The sequence below is a fragment of the Entelurus aequoreus genome, linkage group LG22 (genome assembly GCF_033978785.1).
Source record: "Entelurus aequoreus isolate RoL-2023_Sb linkage group LG22, RoL_Eaeq_v1.1, whole genome shotgun sequence".
NCBI classification, from domain to species: domain Eukaryota; kingdom Metazoa; phylum Chordata; class Actinopteri; order Syngnathiformes; family Syngnathidae; genus Entelurus; species Entelurus aequoreus.
The window spans coordinates 31,083,155-31,103,534 of NC_084752.1; the positions used below are offsets into that span (position 1 = coordinate 31,083,155).

The 20,380-nt window shown below is 39.3% G+C and overlaps 1 protein-coding gene across 3 annotated transcripts in view; it reads right to left on the reverse strand.

The window, feature by feature from the left end:
* The window catches only part of helz (helicase with zinc finger), a 116,437-nt gene extending 96,291 nt beyond the window's left edge, over nucleotides 1-20,146 (reverse strand). Inside the window, exon 1 of one of the 3 annotated variants that reach the window (XM_062032874.1) lies at nucleotides 20,050-20,146. The gene's annotated coding sequence lies outside the window, so the exon portion shown is untranslated. Of the gene's footprint in view, nucleotides 1-19,596; nucleotides 20,020-20,049 lie in introns of those variants that run through there. The other 2 variants (XM_062032876.1, XM_062032875.1) reach the window with 2 other exon arrangements.
* Nucleotides 20,147-20,380: the final 234 nt, after the last annotated feature.

The following is a 20,380-nucleotide window of genomic DNA, read 5'->3' on the forward strand; positions in this document are numbered from 1 at the left end:
AACACCATTTAAACACACATACACCGCGATAGCCTCTGCGGTGCCAACGCTTTCTACACTATATTTTTCATTATCTGTCAATAGTAATGGTGTTTTGGATTTTGCAGGGCTAAATAAGTTAAAATAGGGAATCAAAATACTTGATTTGATGGCTCACTCTGCTATAAGCAATTCAATAGGTCTTTAACTATTTTGATAGTCGGTAGGTCATTGCCTATCTTAGTGATTAGTCGACTAATCTGATTATGAAGCATACACATTCAGTAGCTCTAATTTAGCCATCAGCTTGAGATATTTTTTTAGGGGGATGCTAACAATGAAGACCATTGAGATGACTACTTCAGTAAGAAATATTTATTTTAACAGTTGCAGAACTGCTTATTCGGCGCTTACAAAAACAATAACTAGTAATAGTAAACACTTTGCTGACACAACCGAGAATTGTGGCTATTGCACTATTTATACTCCTGAGTAGGGCTGCAACAACTAATCGATTAAAATCGATTATTAAAATAGTTGCCGATTAATTTAGTAATCGATTCGTTGGATCTATGCTATGCGCAGAGTTTTTTTTTTTTTAATTTGTTTTGTTTTTTTTAATAAACCTTTATTTATAAACTGCAACATGTACAAACAGCTGAGAAACAATAATCAAAATAAGTATGGTGCCAGTATTCTGTTTTTTTCCCAATAAAATACTGGAAAGGATAGAAATGTAGTTTGTCTCTTTTATCCGATTATCAATCGATTAATCGAAGTAATAATCGACAGATTAATCGATTATCAAATTAATCGTTAGTTGCAGCCCTACTCCTGAGAATGACATTATTGTTCATTTAAAAGCAAGGGCAGGCAGAGTGCTGATAAACATAAACAGTTATGTAAACAAATTGGCAGCAATAACCACAAAAAACAAAACCCCAACTCCAAAAAAAAAAGATAAGAGCTGCAGAGCATATTGTGATGAGTTTAGAAAGATGCACACAGATAAATAGACAAAGTTTAGCTGGCAGACATTGACTAAAATCACCAAAGCTATTTTGGAGACAAATCTAGCTAAGTATCTTACCGAGGTGAGTCGGAGACCGCGTCCTCCAGATGTCTGACATAGTTTTGACTTGCCGTTAAGAACATAACGAAAACCAGTGTTGTTAGAAAGCCAACTGTTTTGTGTTTTTATGCTTCACGGAGAGTGTTTTGGCTGGCACTGTGTTGTCCTACTCTTTTCAGTGGTCCATGAACACACCATAGTTTGGTGTAGTGTTAAAGACCTACTGAAATGATTTTTTTTTATTTAAACAGGAATAGCAGATCCATTCTATGTGTCATACTTGATCATTTCGCGATATTGCCATATTTTTGCTGAAAGGATTTAGTAGAGAAAATCGACGATAAAGTTTGCAACTTTTGCTCGCTGATAAAAAAGCCTTGCCTGTACCGGAAGTAGCGTGACGTCACAGGAGCTAGTATACCTCACAATTCCCCGTTGTTTACAATGGAGTGAGAGAGATTCGGAGCGACAAAGCGACGATTACCCCATTTATTTGAGCGAGGATGAAAGATTCGTGGATGAGGAACATTAGAGTGACGGACTAGAATGCAGTGAAATACATGTCTTTTTTCGCTCTGACCGTAACTTAGGTACAAGCTGGCTCATTGGATTCCACACTCTCTCCTTTTTCTATTGTGGATCACGGATTTGTATTTTAAACCACCTCGGATACTATATCCTCTTGAAAATGAGAGTCAAGAACGCGAAATGGACATTCACAGTGACTTTTATCTCCACGACAATACATCGACGAAGCTCTTTAGCATGAGCTAACGTGATAGCATCTGTCTCAAATGCAGATAGAAACAAAATAAATAAATCCCTGACTGGAAGGATAGACAGAAGATCAACAACACGGTTAATAATTCTCAGCCTGGTAAAGCTTAACAATGCTGTTGCTAACGACGCTAAGGCTAACTTAGCAACCGGACCTCACAGAGCTATGATAAAAAACATTAGCGCTCCACCTACGCCAGCCAGCCCTCATCTGCTCATCAACAGCCGTGCTCACCTGCGTTCCAGCGATCGACGGCGCCACGAAGGACTTCATCCGTGGGTTTGGCGGCTAGCATTGGCTAGGCGTCTGCTATCCAAGTAAGTAGTCCTTGTTGTGTTGCTACAGCCAGCCCCTAATACACCGATCCCACCTACATCGTTCTTCTTTGCAGCCTCCATTGTTCATTAAACAAATTGCAAAAGATTCACCAAAACAGATGTCCAGAATACTGTGGAATTATGAAATGAAAACAGAGCTTGTTGTATAGGATTCTACGGGCTCCGAATACTTCCCTTGCCCTCGTGACGTCACATGCATACGTCAGCATAATAAAACGTTTTTAACCGGAAGTGTGGCGGGAAATTTAAAATTGCACTTTATAAGTTAACCCGGCCGTATTGGCATGTGTTGCAATGTTAAGATTTCATCATTGACATATAAACTATCAGACTGCGTGGTCGGTAGTAGTGGGTTTCAGTAGGCCTTTAAGTAGCAGTTTGGTTTACGTGCTAGCTTTCTCTGTTGCTGCTACAAAAATACATGCTTTTGCCACTCCTTCTTTGACTACATAATGTTTTTATGCTGTGCGTGAGTTTACAAGGGTGAGCTTTAATAATATTATCTTGTGTGCAGTGCTATATGGGTATATTTGGGCAGTGTATACCTTTGGGCTCATTGATGCGAGCATGCTATTCAGGCTAACTGTATGTCTCTATATATGTCATCTTTATGTCTCGTTTGTAGCTATGTTTGAGCTCATATCATTATCTTTACTTACGTCCTCTGTGTTTTGTTTTCATTTTTCATATGTGCACGTTTCATAACACTGTAACACTGGTTACGTTGCTGGTTATTTTTTATGTGTCATGTTGTTACAGGCTACATCAAGCTTTATACAGCTTAACCACAGACTGTAAAGGAGCCCACTAAACAGAAGACAACATGCAGTATTCTAACACTTGTACACAATCTCCATACCTTTCGCCGCTATAAGCCAGTCATTTTCAGGAGACATCTCACACCTCTCTGAGAACCTGACCGTTTTAGGTATTAATGACAAACCGCGGTGAAACTCCAAATGGTTAGATGGTTAGTATTACCGTTTCCAAATCAAAACTACCCTAAAACCTTTATTGATAACCACACTTTCATAAAATGACAGATTAGTAATATTGTTCAGTTTCTTGAGATGCGAGCTAGTGTGCTACTTGCTAGCTCAGGGGTCGGCAACCCAAAATGTTGAAACAGCCACACTGACCAAAAATAAAAATAAAAATCTGTCTGAAGCCGCAAAAAATTAAAAGCCTTCTGTAAGTGATATAATGAAGTCAACATATGATATGTGTCTATTTTAGCCTACTATCAAAATGACTGTCGCAGGCTGACACAAATCTTCGTTGACAGAAATGTTGAAATGTAATATTTATTCTACACATTTTTACAACATTGGAAAACATTAGTCAAACGCAGGCTTCTCAGAGGGTGAGATAACTCCTCTAAAAAACTGGCTTAGAATGGCCAAAGGTATAGATATGTGAGTCCAAGTTAAAGGAAATGGGTCCTCCTGTCTTCTTCAAATGCATTTATAACAATCTATGCAAGCTGGGTTCGTTTGCTGTGGTCTATAACAGCACACAAATCACTATCAGAAAAGCAGGCAATATTACACACAGATAATATGCAAATATAAATTAAATAGACAGAGGACATAGGAAATTAAATGAGCTCAAACATACCTACAAGTGAAGCATAATGATGCAATACGTACATAAAGCTAGCCCAAATAGCATGTTAGCATTGATTACCTCGCAGTCATACAGTGACCATTTCGAAAGTAATGGAAAAAATTGTTTATGAACAGGTCGATAGTTACCTTGCCACTAATAAACTCATGTACAAATTCCAAACCGGCTTCAGAACTAACCACTCCACTGACACATGCCTTCTCTATCTGACCGACTACATCAAACATGAGGTGGACGCGGGCAAATACTGCGGCATGGTCATGCTGGACCTTCAGAAGGCCTTTGACACCGTTAACCACGCTATACTGTTGGATAAGCTCAGAGCAATCGGATTTAACAAAAACTCATGGAGCTGGATGCAATCTTACTTGGAGGGGAGGGAGCAGGTGGTAGAGGTGAACGGCACCGTGTCCCCCCCCCTCTCGGCGAGCTGTGGAGTCCCCCAAGGCAGTATATTGGGACCTTTACTGTTCCTAATATACATAAACGACATGTCATCGGCATGCGACTGTGAATTGTTTTTGTTTGCGGATGACTCTGCCCTGCTGGTATCCGGCAAGGACAAGTCACAGGTGGAGAAAATCCTCAGTGCTGAGCTCTGTAGAACTTGCACCTGGCTCGCTGACAACAAGCTATCCATACACTTGGGTAAAACAGAATCCATCCTGTTTGGGTCCCACATCAACCTCAAGAAAGTCAATGACTTCACCATAAAATTGGGTGACATTGTTATCACCAGGAAAGATGAGGTCACCTACCTAGGTTCCATTCTAGAGGCTAACCTTTCCTGTGATAAAATGGCAACCAAGGTAATCAAAAAGGTTAACAAACAAGCGAGATTTCTCTACAGAATCTCCTCTCTGGTCAACAAAAGCACCTTGAGGATTCTGGCGGGAACTCTCGTTCAACCCTTTTTCGATTACGCATGCACCTCCTGGTACCCTAGCACCTCCAAAACCCTCAAATCTAAACTCCAAACATCTCAGAACAAGCTAGTCAGGTTACTGCTAGACCTCCACCCCAGATCCCACCTCACTCCTACCCACTTCTCTAAAGTGGGCTGGCTCAAGGTGGAGGACAGAGTTAAACAACTTGCACTGAGCCTAGTCTATAAAATCCGCTACACCTCCCTGATACCGAAGTACATGTCAAACTACTTCCTTAACGTAAATGACCGCCATAACCACAACACCAGGGGGAGCTCCACTAACCACGTTAAACCCAGATTCCGAACTAACAAAGGTCTTAACTCATTCTCTTTCTATGCCACATCAATGTGGAATGCGCTCCCAACAGGTATAAAAGAAAGGGCATCTCTATCCTCCTTCAAAACCGCAATAAAAGTTCACCTCCAGGCAGCTACAACCCTAAACTAACACCCTCCCCGGATTGCTAATAATCAAATGTAAACAATCAAATGCAGATACTTTTTCTTATGCCTTCTGATCTCTCTCTCTCTCTCTATGTCCACTACTTGATGTCCATATCCTACCCCCCCCCCTCCACACCCCTGATTGTAAATAATGTAAATAATTCAATGTGATTATCTTGTGTGATGACTGTATTATGATGATAGTATATATGATAGTATATATCTGTAAGGCTGAAACGACGCGTCGACATAGTAGACGTCATCGGTTACGTAAATACGTCGACGCCGTTTTTGTGCGTCGACGCGTCGCATATTTACGTCACACTACAGTCATGGCGAAGCGCAAAGCAGACGATCAAAGCAGACGATGCGAGCGGTGCGAGCGAGGGGGAAAAATCACGCCAAAAGTCGTCAAATTGTGGAAGTATTTCAATACACGGCCTAATAATGTTGTTGTATGCACACTGTGTCGAGCGGAAATGGCCTATCATAGCAGCACAACGGCTATGAACGAACATTTGAAAAGAAAACCATCAACCATCAACTAGTCAATCGTCCGCGTGAGCATACGTTGTCATCATTACACAAAAACATGAATGTGTCATTTGTATCTGCTAGGGGTGTAACGGTACGTGTTTTGTATTGAACCGTTTCTGTACGGGGCTTTCGGTTCGGTACGGGGGTGTACCGAACGAGTTTCTAAGCTAAAGCTAACTTTAGCTGCTAAAGTCTTAACAAGCTGCTTCGTCCTTCTGCCTCTGTCTCAGCACGCAGCATTGTCCCACCCACACAACCATCTGATTGGTACACACGAAGCATTATCAGCCAATCAGCAGTGCGTATTCAGAGCGTTACCAGCCAATCAGCAGTGCGTATTCAGAGCGCATGTAGTCAGCGCTTCAGCGTCGAGCAGATAGGTGTTTAGCAGGTGAGCATCAGGCAGCGGACTCTCCCCAAATGATAATAAACACCTCCCAGTCAACTACTAGTAACATCACTATGAACCCGTTGACCTTCTAGAAACTTAAACGGCAGCTCAGCTCACTCGCAGTCCTGGCTTGAGGTGAAGGCTAATTACCTCTCAGTTCCAGCCACATCGACCCCTTCTGAGCGCCTATTTTCAGCTGCTGGGAATATTGTAAACAAGAAAAGAACCAGAGCATGTAGACATGCTAACCTTTCTTCATTACAACTGTTAGTCACTCACTGGAATGAGTAGATGTGTACTGTGTTGGACTGGATGTTTATTTTGCACATTTTAAAAGCAATACTTAATGTTTACAGTGCTCCAGAATATTTAGATTGGCACTTTTTTGTATTGGATGTTTATCTTTATTTTTGCACATTTTAGCAAATAAGCAATACTTTCACTTTTGTTGAAATGTTTACACTGTTGTTACAGAATATTTCATTTTACACTTTTTTGTATTGGATGTTTATCTTTATTTTTGCACATTTTAAAGCAAAATAAGCAATACTTTTACTTTTGAAATGCTTATACTATTGCAGAATATTAAGATTTGCACTGGATGTTGACTTTTACATTTGCACATTAAAAAGCAAATAAGCTACTTTTAATTTTGTTAAAGGTTAAAAGTTTTAAATGTTTACATTGTTACAGAATATTTAGTCATGTTGTTGTCAATGTTGACTGAGTGGCCATACTTCTTTTTTTTGTAAATAAAAGCCATGCCTTTTGAAAAAACTGGCCTACATTTATTTTTTCATCTTCATTTTGAATAAAAAAATAATCGGTAAAAGGAAAAATAATGTATAGATTAATCGAAAAAATAATCTATAGATTAACTGATTAATCGAAAAAATAATCTATAGATTAATCGATAGAAAAATAATCGTTAGCTGCAGCCTTATATATCTGTATCATGAATCAATTTAAGTGGACCCCGACTTAAACAAGTTGAAAAACTTATTCGGGTGTTACCATTTAGTGGTCAATTGTACGGAATATGTACTTCACTGTGCAACATACTAATAAAAGTCTCTCACTCAATCAATCACTCTCAAACCAAACATGCTTGATTAGTGCTCCACACAAGTCAATAACATCAACAAAGTTCACCTTTGTGCATTCACACACAGCATAAAACGATTGATGGACAAAATGAGACAAAGAATGAGTGGCATAAAATATGTCTTTCTCTGGCATCGTTGAAAAAAGTTCCACACGTAACCAACTACGGTGAGTTCTTGGACAGCCAAAATTAGTAGGACAAAACGGCACTCTCCAAATACTCATCAGAGAATCGTGTTTAATATAAACAGTGGGATTTCTAACAATTAGGGATTCTAGTGTCATGTTGTCCTCCTGCAGAAACCCTATTAAAACAAAAATATATTTTCCCCCCCCATCTTTTTCTATTTTCATACATTTTTGAAAGGCAGAGCTAAAGAGCCGCAGGTTGCAGACCCCCGTGCTAGCTTAAATGCTAACATTAATACAACATTTAAATTGTCCGTTTTATATGCACATGTTCGTTTCTGTCCGGAAAAGCAAGTAACGACATCACTGATTATTATTGACAAATGAATTTGTTGGTGTCAAATTTTATTATCGTTTTTAGATTTTCAGAATCGTTGCAAGCAGACAATTCACAGCAAAAAAACAAATGTAATGTAAAATAATTGTAATGCTATAATTGCTGTAGTTACTATATAAGGAGAGAGGGGGCAATATCTGATTGACTTAAGATTTTAGAACGACGGAAAGTTAATGACGTGGTTGTTTATGCCCAGATTCTGTAGGTCCAGAACTTGCTGCTGCACTCTGGGAAGACGACGTTAGTTGATAGCGAGGACGCTGTCAAATTTAGACACAGCTAGAATGGGTCATCAACATGCAGTTTCACGATATATAACGGAAATATTAAAAGCTTTTTCGTTGGCCAAATGTATATCATATATCGTCTATATACCGCGCAACTCCACTTCGCAGTGCTTTTTACGAGCAAAAAGCAAAGTTCGGACGCTGTCGGAAGTTAGAAGTCCCGCCTCCACTCACAGAGACAAAGGTTGTGGGTGCCTGACAAGAAGGTTCACTCCTTCATATATTTCTGATATTGAACAAGCGCGCTCAGGTGCTGAGAGTGATGCAGAGTGAAACCTCTTGTGCCCTGTTTGAAGGCAAGAGACGGAGAAAAGAAGACAAACATGACAATTTATGTATCCCAGCAAAGTAATCAAGTTCATTTTCATTTATCATTCGATTAATTGACTTAATGATTATCAACCAAGGCCTCCAGATTATTTATATTGCTGATACAGCTCTTGCTTTGGAACTTATTTCTGCAAGTGTAGCTCACTCTGTGGTTGGTGTTAGTATTTGTAAAACAGAATACTCGTGAAACAAAACATAATTGTGAATTAAAAATAGGGGTGCAACGGCTCGTAGACATTCAGATTTGTCGCAGACAAATTATTTTTGTCGACAAAAATCAGTGACGTCGTCACTCGTGTTTTTCCGGACAGAAGCGAGTCAGCATGGCCCTTTGCTACAACATCACAAGTAAAAACATGTAAACTGAGGGAATATTTCACCCTAACCTTGTTAAAGGTTAGGGTATTAAAGTTTTTTAATACATTTTTAAAGTGATTTAAAGGTGGAATTGATTGCTCCCATTAGCTGCATTGCTAGCCACATAGAACAAGCCGATTTTTCTTGGAGAAAAAAACAAAAAAACTTTTGTCTTCTTGTCTCTCATGATTGTGAACGATAGGCAAAATTCCAAAAAAGGGCAGTTCCCTTTTACAAATAATTCTGCGTAACAAATTCCTTTCCGTACTTAAATAAGCATAACGGACCACGTTAAATGTTACACAGACCACATAACTTCCTGGCAGTAAACCTTCAAAAAAATTGTTCTCAGATTTCTGTTTACATTTTCACACAGTGCACTATTTTGTTACACTTTATTAAGCGTTTCTAACATATTCCTTATTTTTGCACCTTCATTGAAAGAGGTTATGGCTAAGTGCGATTTTAGAATTTTGTTTACATTGATTGTTTTCCATGGTTGTGTTTCCTTTCTGCTTTGATAGCTGAAGGGATTATAATCAGAGGATGGATGGACGGTCGTATCCATCCATCCATCCATCCATTTCCTACCGCTCGTCCCTTTCGAGGGGTGCTGGAACCTATCTCAGCTGCATTCGTCTTTGAAATAAAAATGTCAACATTTAATAGACTGTTCTCCTGGTCCTTGTTTTCCATAGGTCATAAAAAATAGCTGCATTTATCGATACAGACCAATATAAAAAACTTATATCATGATACAGTTTTCAGCCATATCGCCGAGCCCTAAATTCTAAAATGATTTATCTTCTGGCAGTCATTAATATTCAGCATATAAATATTGTTGTACATCATCTACCCTCACTAATACTCTATTAGGTAAACCGGGGTCAGCAATCCACAGCTGTAGAGCCACATGCGGCTCTTGGGTGGCGTCCTGGTGGCTCCATGGATCTTTTTCAAAAATGTATGGAAAAAAATATAGTTTTTGTTGTAATATGGTTTCTGTAGGAGGACAAACATGACACAAACCTTCCTAATTGTTAGAAAGCCCACTGTTTAATATGTTTGATAATTCTTCACTGATGAGTATTTGGTGAGCGCCGTTTTGTCTTACTAATTTCAGCGGCCCTTCAACTCACCGTTGTGTGGACTGTGACTCAACGGTTTGTTTACATGTATATTTCTCCGACGCTGCCACAGAAAGACGTGTTTTATGCCACTTCTCTGTCTCATTTTGTCCACCAAACGTTTTATACTGTGCGTGAATGCACAAAGGTGAGCTTTGTTGTTGTTATTGCCTTGTTACGGAGTGCTAATCAGGCATATTTGGTCACTGCAAGACTGCAAGCTAATCGATGCTAACATGCTATTTAGGCTAGCTGTATGTACATATTGCATCAGTATGCCTCGTTTGTAGGTATATTAGAGCTCATTTAATTCCCTTAACTTATGTCCTCTGTGTATTTAGTTTATTTTTCCATGTTTCATGACACGTTATCTGTACGTAATACTGGCTGCATTTCTGATAGTTGTTAGTGTGCCATGTTGTTCCAGACCACAGCAAACATTAGCAAATGTAAAACTAGAGATAAAGGCATCAAGTAATAAAAAATCTGACACGCTGATACAATCACACCCCAACACTGTTTTACCAAACATAGTGAATAGTCATGATTAATAATCGTGATTTCAATATTGATAAAAAATAATCCTAATTATTACTTTGTCCAAAATCGTGCAGTCCTATGTATAAGACTTGACCTCATATAATAACACTACTTTTATCTATATGGACAAAAACTGCAGTTAAGTCTTATATTTATAAGATGCCATCTTGCGAAATTTTCACATTTATTTGTATTTATTTATTTATTGTATTATTTTGTTTCTGCCATATTATTTTGTTTATAATGCTTGTGTTGCTTTCATATGCACATTCAGCTTTTTTTTTAGGTACGTACAGTATATACATTTTGAATGTGTGTGGTTTTTTTTAAATTTGGTTAAAGGATTTCAGTATAAGTAGTTTTTGAAAGTTTTGAGCACATTTAAAATTACCACGATAATAATAACCGTGATAATTTTGGTCACAATAACCGTCATAAGAAATGTTCACATACATATGTGCGCTTTGGAACCCCTGCCTCGAAAGAAAATAACGTCTGCCTTGGTGCCTTTCCAATTGGCCTTGGTGCCCTAAAACAGTGTTTTTCAACCACTGTGCCGCGGCACACTAGTGTACTGTGAGATATTGTCTGGTGTGCCGTGGGAGATTATGTAGTTTCACCTATATTGGGTTAAAAATATTTTTGGCAAACCAGTAATTATAATCCACAAATGTGCCGTTGTTGAGTGTCTGTGCTGTCGAGAGATCGGCAGACTAACCATGTAATCTTCTTCCATATCAGTAGATGGCAGCAGGTAGCTAATTGCTTTGTAGATGTCAGGAACATGGTTTGTCGTGATCACAATATGCAGACGACAGCGGGAAGCAGTGTGCAGGTAAAAAGGTATCTAATGCTTAAACCAAAAATAAAAAAAGGACGAGTGACGCTAAGAAAAAACATTGAAGCTTAGGGAAGGCTATGCAGAATGAAACTAAAACTGAACTGGCTGCAAAGTAAACAAAAACAGAATGCTGGACGACAGCAAAGACTTACAGCGTGTGGAGCAGACGGCGTCCACAAAGTATATCCATACATGACATGACAATTAACAACAAAATAGGAGCGCAAGACAAGAACTAAAACACTACACACAGGAAAACACCAAAAAACTCCAAATAAGTCCCGGCGTGATGCGAAAGGTGGTGAGTACACCTACTTTGAGACAAGAGCTATATTGATGCATGGTTGGTTATGGTTTAAATTCATATCCAACAATTGCGACAACGACTTTTTACTGTCAATATCGGCTGCTGAGTTAAATTTTTTTCAATGAAAAAAAATGTGCCTTGGCTCAGAAAAGGTTGAAAAACACTGCCCTAAAACAGTGTTTTTCAACCTTTTTTGAGCCAAGGCGCATTTTTTGCGTTGAAAAAATGCGGAGGCACACCACCAGCAGAAATCATTAAAAAAGTAAACCCAGTTGACAGTAAAAAGTCATTGTCGCAATTGTTGGATATGACTTCAAACCATAACCAACCATGCATCACTATGGCTCTTGTCTCAAAATAGGTGTACTGTCACGACCTGTCACATCACGCCCTGACTTATTTTGAGTTTTTTGCTGTTTTCCCGTGTGTAATGTTTTACTTCTTGTCTTGCGCTCCTATTTTGGTGGCTTTTTCTCTTTGATTGGTATTTTCCTGAAGCAGTTTCATGTCTTCCTTTGAGCGATATTTCCCGCATCTACTTTGTTTTAGCAATCAAGAATATTTCCGTTGTTTTTATCCTTCTTTGTGGGGACATTGTTGATTGTCATGTCACGTTCGGATGTACATTGTGGACGCCGTCTTTACTCCATATACTTTCCAGCCAGTTCAGTTTTAGTTTAGTTCTGCATAGCCTTCCCTAAGCTTCAATGCCTTTTCTTAGGGGCACCTTTTGTTTATTTTTGGTTTAAGCATTACCGTATTTTTCGGACAATAAGTCGCAGTTTTTTTCATACTTTGGCCGGGGGTGCGACTTATACTCAGGAGCGACTTATGTGTGAAATTAACACATTACCGTAAAATATCAAATAATATTATTCAGCTCATTCCCGTAAGAGACTAGACGTATAAGATTTCATGGGATTTAGCGATTAGGAGTGACAGATTGTTTGGTAAACGTATAGCATGTTCTATATGTTATAGTTATTTGAATGACTCTTACCATAATATGTTACGTTAACATACCAGGCACGTTCTCAGTTGGTTATTTATGCGTCATATAACGTACACTTATTCAGCCTGTTGTTCACTATTCTTTATTTATTTTAAATTGCCTTTCAAATGTCTATTCTTGGTGTTGGCTTTTATCAAATAAATGTCCCCAAAAAATGCGACTTGTACTCCAGTGCGACGTATGTATGTTTTTTTCCTTCTTTATTATGCATTTTTGGCCGGTGCGACTTATACTCCGGAGCGACTTATACTCCAAAAATACGGTAGTTACCTTTTTATCTGCTTGCTGCCTCCTGCTATTCCAACATCTATAAAGCAATTAACTACCGTCTATCACCTACTGATATGGAAGAGTATCACACGGTTACTCTGCCAAGCTCTAGACAGTACAGACACTCAACAACAACACATCATTTGCAGACTATAATTACTGGTTTGCAAAAAATATTTTTAACCCAAATGGGTGAAATTAGATACGGTAGATTGATTTTGATTGATTGATTGAAACTTGTATTAGTAGATTGCACAGTGAAGTACATATTCCGTACAATTGACCACTAAATGGTAACACCCGAATACCTTTTTCAACTTGTTTAAGTCGGGGTCCACTTAAATTGATTCATGATACAGATGTATACTATTTTCATAATACAGTCATCACACAAGATAATCATCAGAGTATATACATCAGGGTAGGGCTGGGCGATAAAACAATAACAATATATATCGCGATAGACATGTGATCAATATCAATAGAAAATGGGGTCGATAGAACGTTCGATAATTTCACTGAGTTCTGTTAGAAAAAAATAGGAAGAAAGGCGGAGCCGGAACCTCACGGCATTCTGGGGGGTGTAGGCAGAGGAAGGGCTTTGGCCTCTCGACCTCACGGCCGAGCCTGAACCGCAAGGCATTCTGAGAAATGCAAACAGGAAAAAAAAAAAGGAACAACGGCTAGCTGACGACGAGGAGTGAAACGAAACGGGAATATGAGTGCGGCAGCACGAGAGGAAATTGTAAATAAAAAAGGAAACGTCACGTCACCAGTTTGGCAGTATTTTGGATTTTTTAAAATCCGATACGAATCAGAGTAATACTGTCTGCAAACTTTGCAAGGTCGTCGTCCCGACCAAGTCTGGGAACACGACAAACTTATTTTACCACCTGAGCCGCTCTCACCCGCTGGAGTACAGCAGTATCAAACAGCCACAACCATCTACATCAGCCGGTGCAAGTGGAACAGCACCGAAGCGGCAACAACAGACCACCATCATCTCGATGGTGGTCTGTTGTTGCCGCAGACAGTATTACTCGGCAGCAGTGCCATTAGACAAAAATTCAAAACGTTATAAAGAAATAACAGATGCAGTGGTGTATCAATTAGCGAAGGACATGCTACCGCTCAGCATAGTTGAGAAGTCTGGGTACAAGAATCTCATACACGTGCTCGACCCCCGTTTTGTTCTACCTGGCCGAAAGCACTTTTCCAAAACAGCTATTCCTAAGCTTTACACAATGTGCAGGGAATCGGTGGAAAGGGAGATACTGAAGTTGGTTAGATTTTTCCATAAATGACTGAAGAGGGTAGCAGGTTTGTTTTGTCACAGATGTTCAGACGCAAGTTTACAATATTCTGTAAGACTTAGAATTAGACTTAGACAAACTTTAATGATCCACAAGGGAAATTGTTCAACACAGTAGCTCAGTTACAATGATGGAAAGGACAATGCAGGTATAAATAGACTAATATAGTTATAAAAAATGTTTGTTTCTGCTTGCTTAATGTGACTGTTACTTATTTGCATATATTGTTACCAATATGGCTTTAAAGCCTGAGTTGTACACTACTAATTTCTTAATTACAATACTTTGCACATTTTGTTGGATTAAGCATTTATTTAATGTCAATATTTGCACATCGACCTGTATTTTCATTTATTTGACTGTTTTTCATAATGCTGACCTCGTTCTAAAGGTTAAAGGTTATATTTAAAATAAAAGTATTTAAATTCAGCCTTTTTTCTCCTGGTCTTTATTTAGAATAGTTTTTTGTTTTTTTTATCAATAATTATCGATAACGACTGATATGAAACACTTATATCGTGATACATTTTTTAGTCATATCGCCCAGCCCTACATCAGGGGTCCCCAAACTACGGCCCGCGGGCCGGATCCGGGCCCCCAGCATCCAAAATCTGGCCCACGGGAAGTCCCAAGTTAAAAAAAAAAAAAAAAAAAGTACATTTTTTTATTTTTTATTTTATCTTTCCTTTCTAATCTATTTTATACCGCTTGTTACTCTAGGTGTCTCCTAGCCGCTCAGGCAAATCATAGTCTAAAAATGAATTTTCCCATCGATAACGTGACAATGTTAAATGTTGATGAACATCAATGTTAATTGATGTCAAATGACAAAACGGATTAACTCGCTGGAATATAAAGACAATGTAAATATGTATATATATATATATATATATATATATACAGCCCGGCCACTGGCCAATTTTTTTTAACCCAATGCGGCCCCCAAGTCAAAAAGTTTGGGGACCCCTGATATACATTGAATTATTTACATTACTTACAATCCGGGGTGTGGGATATGGAGATAAGTTGCCCCTAGTGTGTGTATGTGAGTGTGAATGTTGTCTGTCTATCTGTGTTGGCCCTGTGATGAGGTGGCGACTTGTCCAGGGTGTACACCGCCTTCCGCCCGAAGCAGCTGAGATAGGCTGCTCCACCCCCCACCCTGAACGGGACAAGCGGTAGAAAATGGATGGATGGATAGATAATCTCCCACAGCACATGAGTGTGCCACGGCACAGTGGTTGAAAAACAGTGCCCTAAAATATGAGCCCTCCTTTAAGGCAACACTTGCCTTGAACTTAAAAAGTTAAAATTCGAGGCCTGCACTTGTCATTCACTTCAATTTCACTGAATATCACTCAAAAATGAATATCTTTATATAAATATTTTCACCAGAAAATATATCGAGATATATATCGAAAATCGAGTTTATTAAGTAAAAATATATCGAGATATACTTTTTCGTGCCAGCCTTCTTCCAGAGGTATTAAACCCTGAAAGAAGACCGATAATAGCATCACGTGAATTAAGTGTACATGTTACATAGGGATGATACTCGAAACCGGTTTTCCCGGTTGTTCGATAAGAAAAGAACAGAGTCCTCGGACTCAAATCTCTCTTTGAGAACCGGCACCAGTTATCGAGACCACTATAGTAAACAAAAAGAGTTGGTTCTTTATTCGAATCCCCGGAATCCCGTCCCGACCAGAAATGCTCCGTGTGACATCACAACAAATGACGTCACGTAGCTCAGGCATTAGGCGCAGATAGCGAAAGCAGGAAAACAATGGACCGGAAAAAGCGCTCCAAGGTTTAATAAAGTTCAAAACAAAAAGGTATAATCCAATGAATAACTTTACTGAGAGATTTGAGCAGGGTACAAACACATGACGAACACTTTTACGACCAACCAGAAACATAGCAACCAGGCTAGCAACGCACCTCCTTTACGGCAGCTGTCGCAACGTTCTTAAAGCAACATACATATATACACAACATATATACACAACATATATGACATCTCCCTTTTTTAACTTTTGTTTTTCTTTCCTTGTAAACAAAACAAAATCACACTGTATATGTGTTGTCTGTCTAATTATAAATAATGCAGACAAGGCGTGTTGGCTGTGTTCTTGACGTTTACTTTCACAGCGTGCTCATAACCTCATTCTTAGCTGCCGGGTGGCGACATGCAACAACACTTTTCGGGGTTACCGCGCATGCTCGTCACTCCCATTGCATGCTGGGTAGTGTAGTTATTTTCCCTAGCTCATAACATCACATCTTTCCCCCTATAAGGAAAGATTTTAACTCAATAAAGTGTATTTCTTTTTTTAGCTTTAACTTTTCATTTTTTAGCATTGTAACCACATTTGCAAACAACTTTTCTCTTCATAGAATTGTCTTTCAATAAAGAAATAAAGTGCAAAAATGTCAAAGCATCATAACAAACAGTTATGTCAAATAGCAGCAGAAGTGCACTTTTTGGAGAGCTGTATTATTTTCAGTTTTGTGCCCAAGGGACTGATTTTATTTAACACTATATTATTATTTATACACCTATAGTGATCACAGAGACAGGTTGTTTTTGTGTTACTGTATATATTTGTTTTTCTGAAAAATCCCACTTAATATACTTTGGGTAACAACAGTCAATATTTATTTATTGTATTTTATCTTTTTAGGGGGGTAACAGTCAATATTTTTTATTTTTTTTCTTACATAATAAAAGTGAGCTTTTGTTAAACCAAATATTGTGTATTTTTTTCCATATACAACCACCTATCTGGACTCAATAAGAGAATCGATAAGGAATCGGTTCGATAAGAGGATTCGATAATAGGCTCGAACTCGATAATTTCTTATCAAACATCATCCCTAAAGTCTAATGGTATCTCACGGCACACTAGTGTGCCACGGCACAGTGGTTGAAAAACACTGCCCTAAAATATGAGCCCTCCTTTAAAGGCCTACTGAAACCCACTACTACTGCAGCGCAGTCTGATAGTTTATATATCAATGATGAAATCTTAACATTGCAACACATGCCAATACGGCCGGGTTAACTTATAAAGTGCAATTTTAAATTTCCCGGGAAATATCCGGCTTAAAACGTCTCGGTACGATGACGTTTGCGCGTGACGTCACGGATTGTAGCAGACATTTTGGAACAGCACGGTGGCCAGCTATTAAGTCGTCTGTTTTCATCGCAAAATTCCACAGTGTTCTGGACATCTGTGTTGGTGAATATTTTGCAATTTGTTTAATGAACAATGGAGACAGCAAAGAAGAAAGCTGTAGGTGGGATCTGTGTATTAGCGGCTGGCTACAGCAACACAACCAGGAGGACTTTGAGTTGGATAGCAGACGCGCTATCCGAGGCTAGCCGCCGACCGCAACGATGATCGTGGTGAAGTCCTCCGTCGCGCCGTCGATCGCTGGAACGCAGGTGAGCACGGGTGTTGATGAGCAGATGAGGGCTGGCGTAAGTGGAGAGCTAATGTTTTTAGCATAGTTCTGTCGAGGTCCCGTAGCTAAGTTAGCTTCAATGGCGTCGTTAGCAACAGCATTGCTAGGCTTCGCCAGGCAGGACAGCATTAACCGTGTGGTTACAGGTCCAGGGTTTGGTTCAGTGTCTCCTGATAGTAGAAGTAATAGTAATATTGTTGATCTTCTGTCTATCCTTCCAGTCAGGGGCTTATTTCTTCTGTTTCTATCTGCAAGCACGATGTTATCACGTTAGCTCCGTAGCTAAAGTGTTTCGCCGATGTATTGTCGTGGAGATAAAAGTCACTGTGAATGTCCATTTCGCGTTCTCGACTCTCATTTTCAAGAGGATATAGTATCCGAGGTGGTTTAAAATACAAATTTAAATCCGTGATCCACAATAGAAAAAGGAGAAAGTGTGGAATCCAATGAGCCCTTGTACCTAAGTTACGGTCAGAGCGAAAAAAGATACATCCTGGCGTCCTGCACAGCACTTTAATCCTTCCCTCTCACTTTCCTCATCCACGAATCTTTCATCCTCGCTCAAATTAATGGGGTAATTGTCGCTTTCTTGGTCCGAATCGCTCTCGCTGCTGGTGGGAATGATTGTAAACAATGTGCAGATGTGAGGCGCTCCACAACCTGTGACGTCACGCTGCGTCCGGTACAGGCAAGGCTTTATTTATCACCGACCAAAAGTTGCGAACTTTATCGTCAATGTTCTCTACTAAATCCTTTCAGCAAAAATATGGCAATATCGCGAAATGATCAAGTATGACACATAGAATGGATCTGCTATCCCCGTTTAAATAAAAAAAATTCATTTCAATAGGCCTTTAATATACTTTGGGTAACAACAGTCAATATGTATTTATTTTATCTTTTTAGGGGGGTAACATTCAATATTTATTTATTTTTTTCTTATATAAAAAAAGTGAGCTTTTGTCAAACCAAATATTGTGTGTTATTTTCCATATACAACAACCTATCTGGACTCGATAAGAGAATCAATAAGGAATCTGTTCGATAAGAGGATTCGATAATAGGTTTAAACTCGATAATTTCTTATCAAACACCATCCCTAAAGTCTAATGCAGGGGTAGGGAACCTATGGCTCTAGAGCCAGATGTGGCTCTTTTGATGACTTGACTGCATCTGGCTCTCAGATAAATCTTAGCTGACATTACTTAACAGGATAAGTACTGAATAATTCCGCTGGTAATCACAGTGTTAAAAATAACGTTCAAAATATAAAACATTCTCATGCATTTTAATCCATCCATCCGTTTTCTACCGCACCTGTTCAAGAAGTCGCATTAATGGTAAGAAGTATTTTATTTATTATTGGTTAGCTTCAGAATAACAATGTTATTAAAAAGAATGAGAGACTTATTATACTCTAAAAATGTTGGTCTTACTTAAAAATGCACGCATTTAGTTGTATTCAGTGTTACAAAAAAATATATGGCTCTCACGGAAATACATTTTAAAATATTTGGCTTTAATGGATCTCAGCCAAAAAGGTTCCCGACCCCTGGTCTAAAGGTATCTCACGGCACACTAGTGTGCCACGGCACAGTGGTTGAAAAACACTGCCCTAAAATATGAGCCCTCCTTTAAGGCAACACTTGCCTTGACCTTAAAAAGTTAAAATTCGAGGCCTGCACTTGTAATTCACTTCAATTTCACTGAATATCACTCAAGAATGAATATCTTTATATAAATATTTTTACCGGAAAATATATCGAGTTTATTAAGTAAAAATATATCGAAATATACTTTTTCGTGCCAGCCTTATTCCAAATGTATTAAACATTGCAAGAAGACCAATAATAGCATCACGTGAATTTAGTGTGCATGTTACATCATGTTGACATCAAATAAGGCGATTAAACCAATCGACTACACCACATAGCAAGTAATAACGTGACCCCGTTGATTGAAAACCAGCCAAAGTATGTGAGTGCAGGAAGAATTAGTGGCACGCATAAAGGTGGGCTTACTTTTCCTCCGTAGTGTGGCAAACTTGTTGTGACTGTGACAAGTCAAAGAGACGACAGTGACGTTTCAAAGGTGGGCACCAAAAAAAAAAAAGCCTTCATTTTGACCGCACTTGCAAAGGTAGTAAGACTAACGGCTGTAGCGGGGAACACGCCGCGCTCCGTCCCTCCGGAGCAGGAAGCTCGCCAAGTGCAATAAAGAGCAGCAGGCTGATGCTTCGTGTTAGCCAACTAGCCTAGCGAGCTAGCAGCAGTCGCCGAAACAAAACTGGCTCGGGCCTGTGATTCGGACAACGCTATCTCGGCGCGTGTAATTGACGTGACATCGCGCCGTGGCCCGCGCGTAAAACCACCACGCGGCACATTGCTCCAAATGTGAACAGCGGTCAGTATTTGCGGCGGCTTTATGGCGGAGGGGAAAACTGCAAGGTCCGAAAATGGGAAGTCAACACTTACCGAGCTGTACTTTCTACGCCATCTTGGATCCACTTGTCAGACCCGCGCAAAGGCTCACGGGACGTGGCTATCTGAAGGTTGAAGGCAGCGCGTGTACGTGCGCGCGTGACATTCAGTTGTTTTTAAAAAAAATAAAGAGTCAAAGTCACTTTGTGGGGAATTGCCTTTCTGTTTGGAGCGAAACACGTAAAGTGCAACACAGCCTGGTGATCAACTACACACAATGCATGGCTCCTCCTGCACAACTAATATATGTTCTCACCATCATTTCCTTGGTCTACCACTCTTTTAGTACAAATATGTATGCTAATAAAATAATTAGCTCACTTTG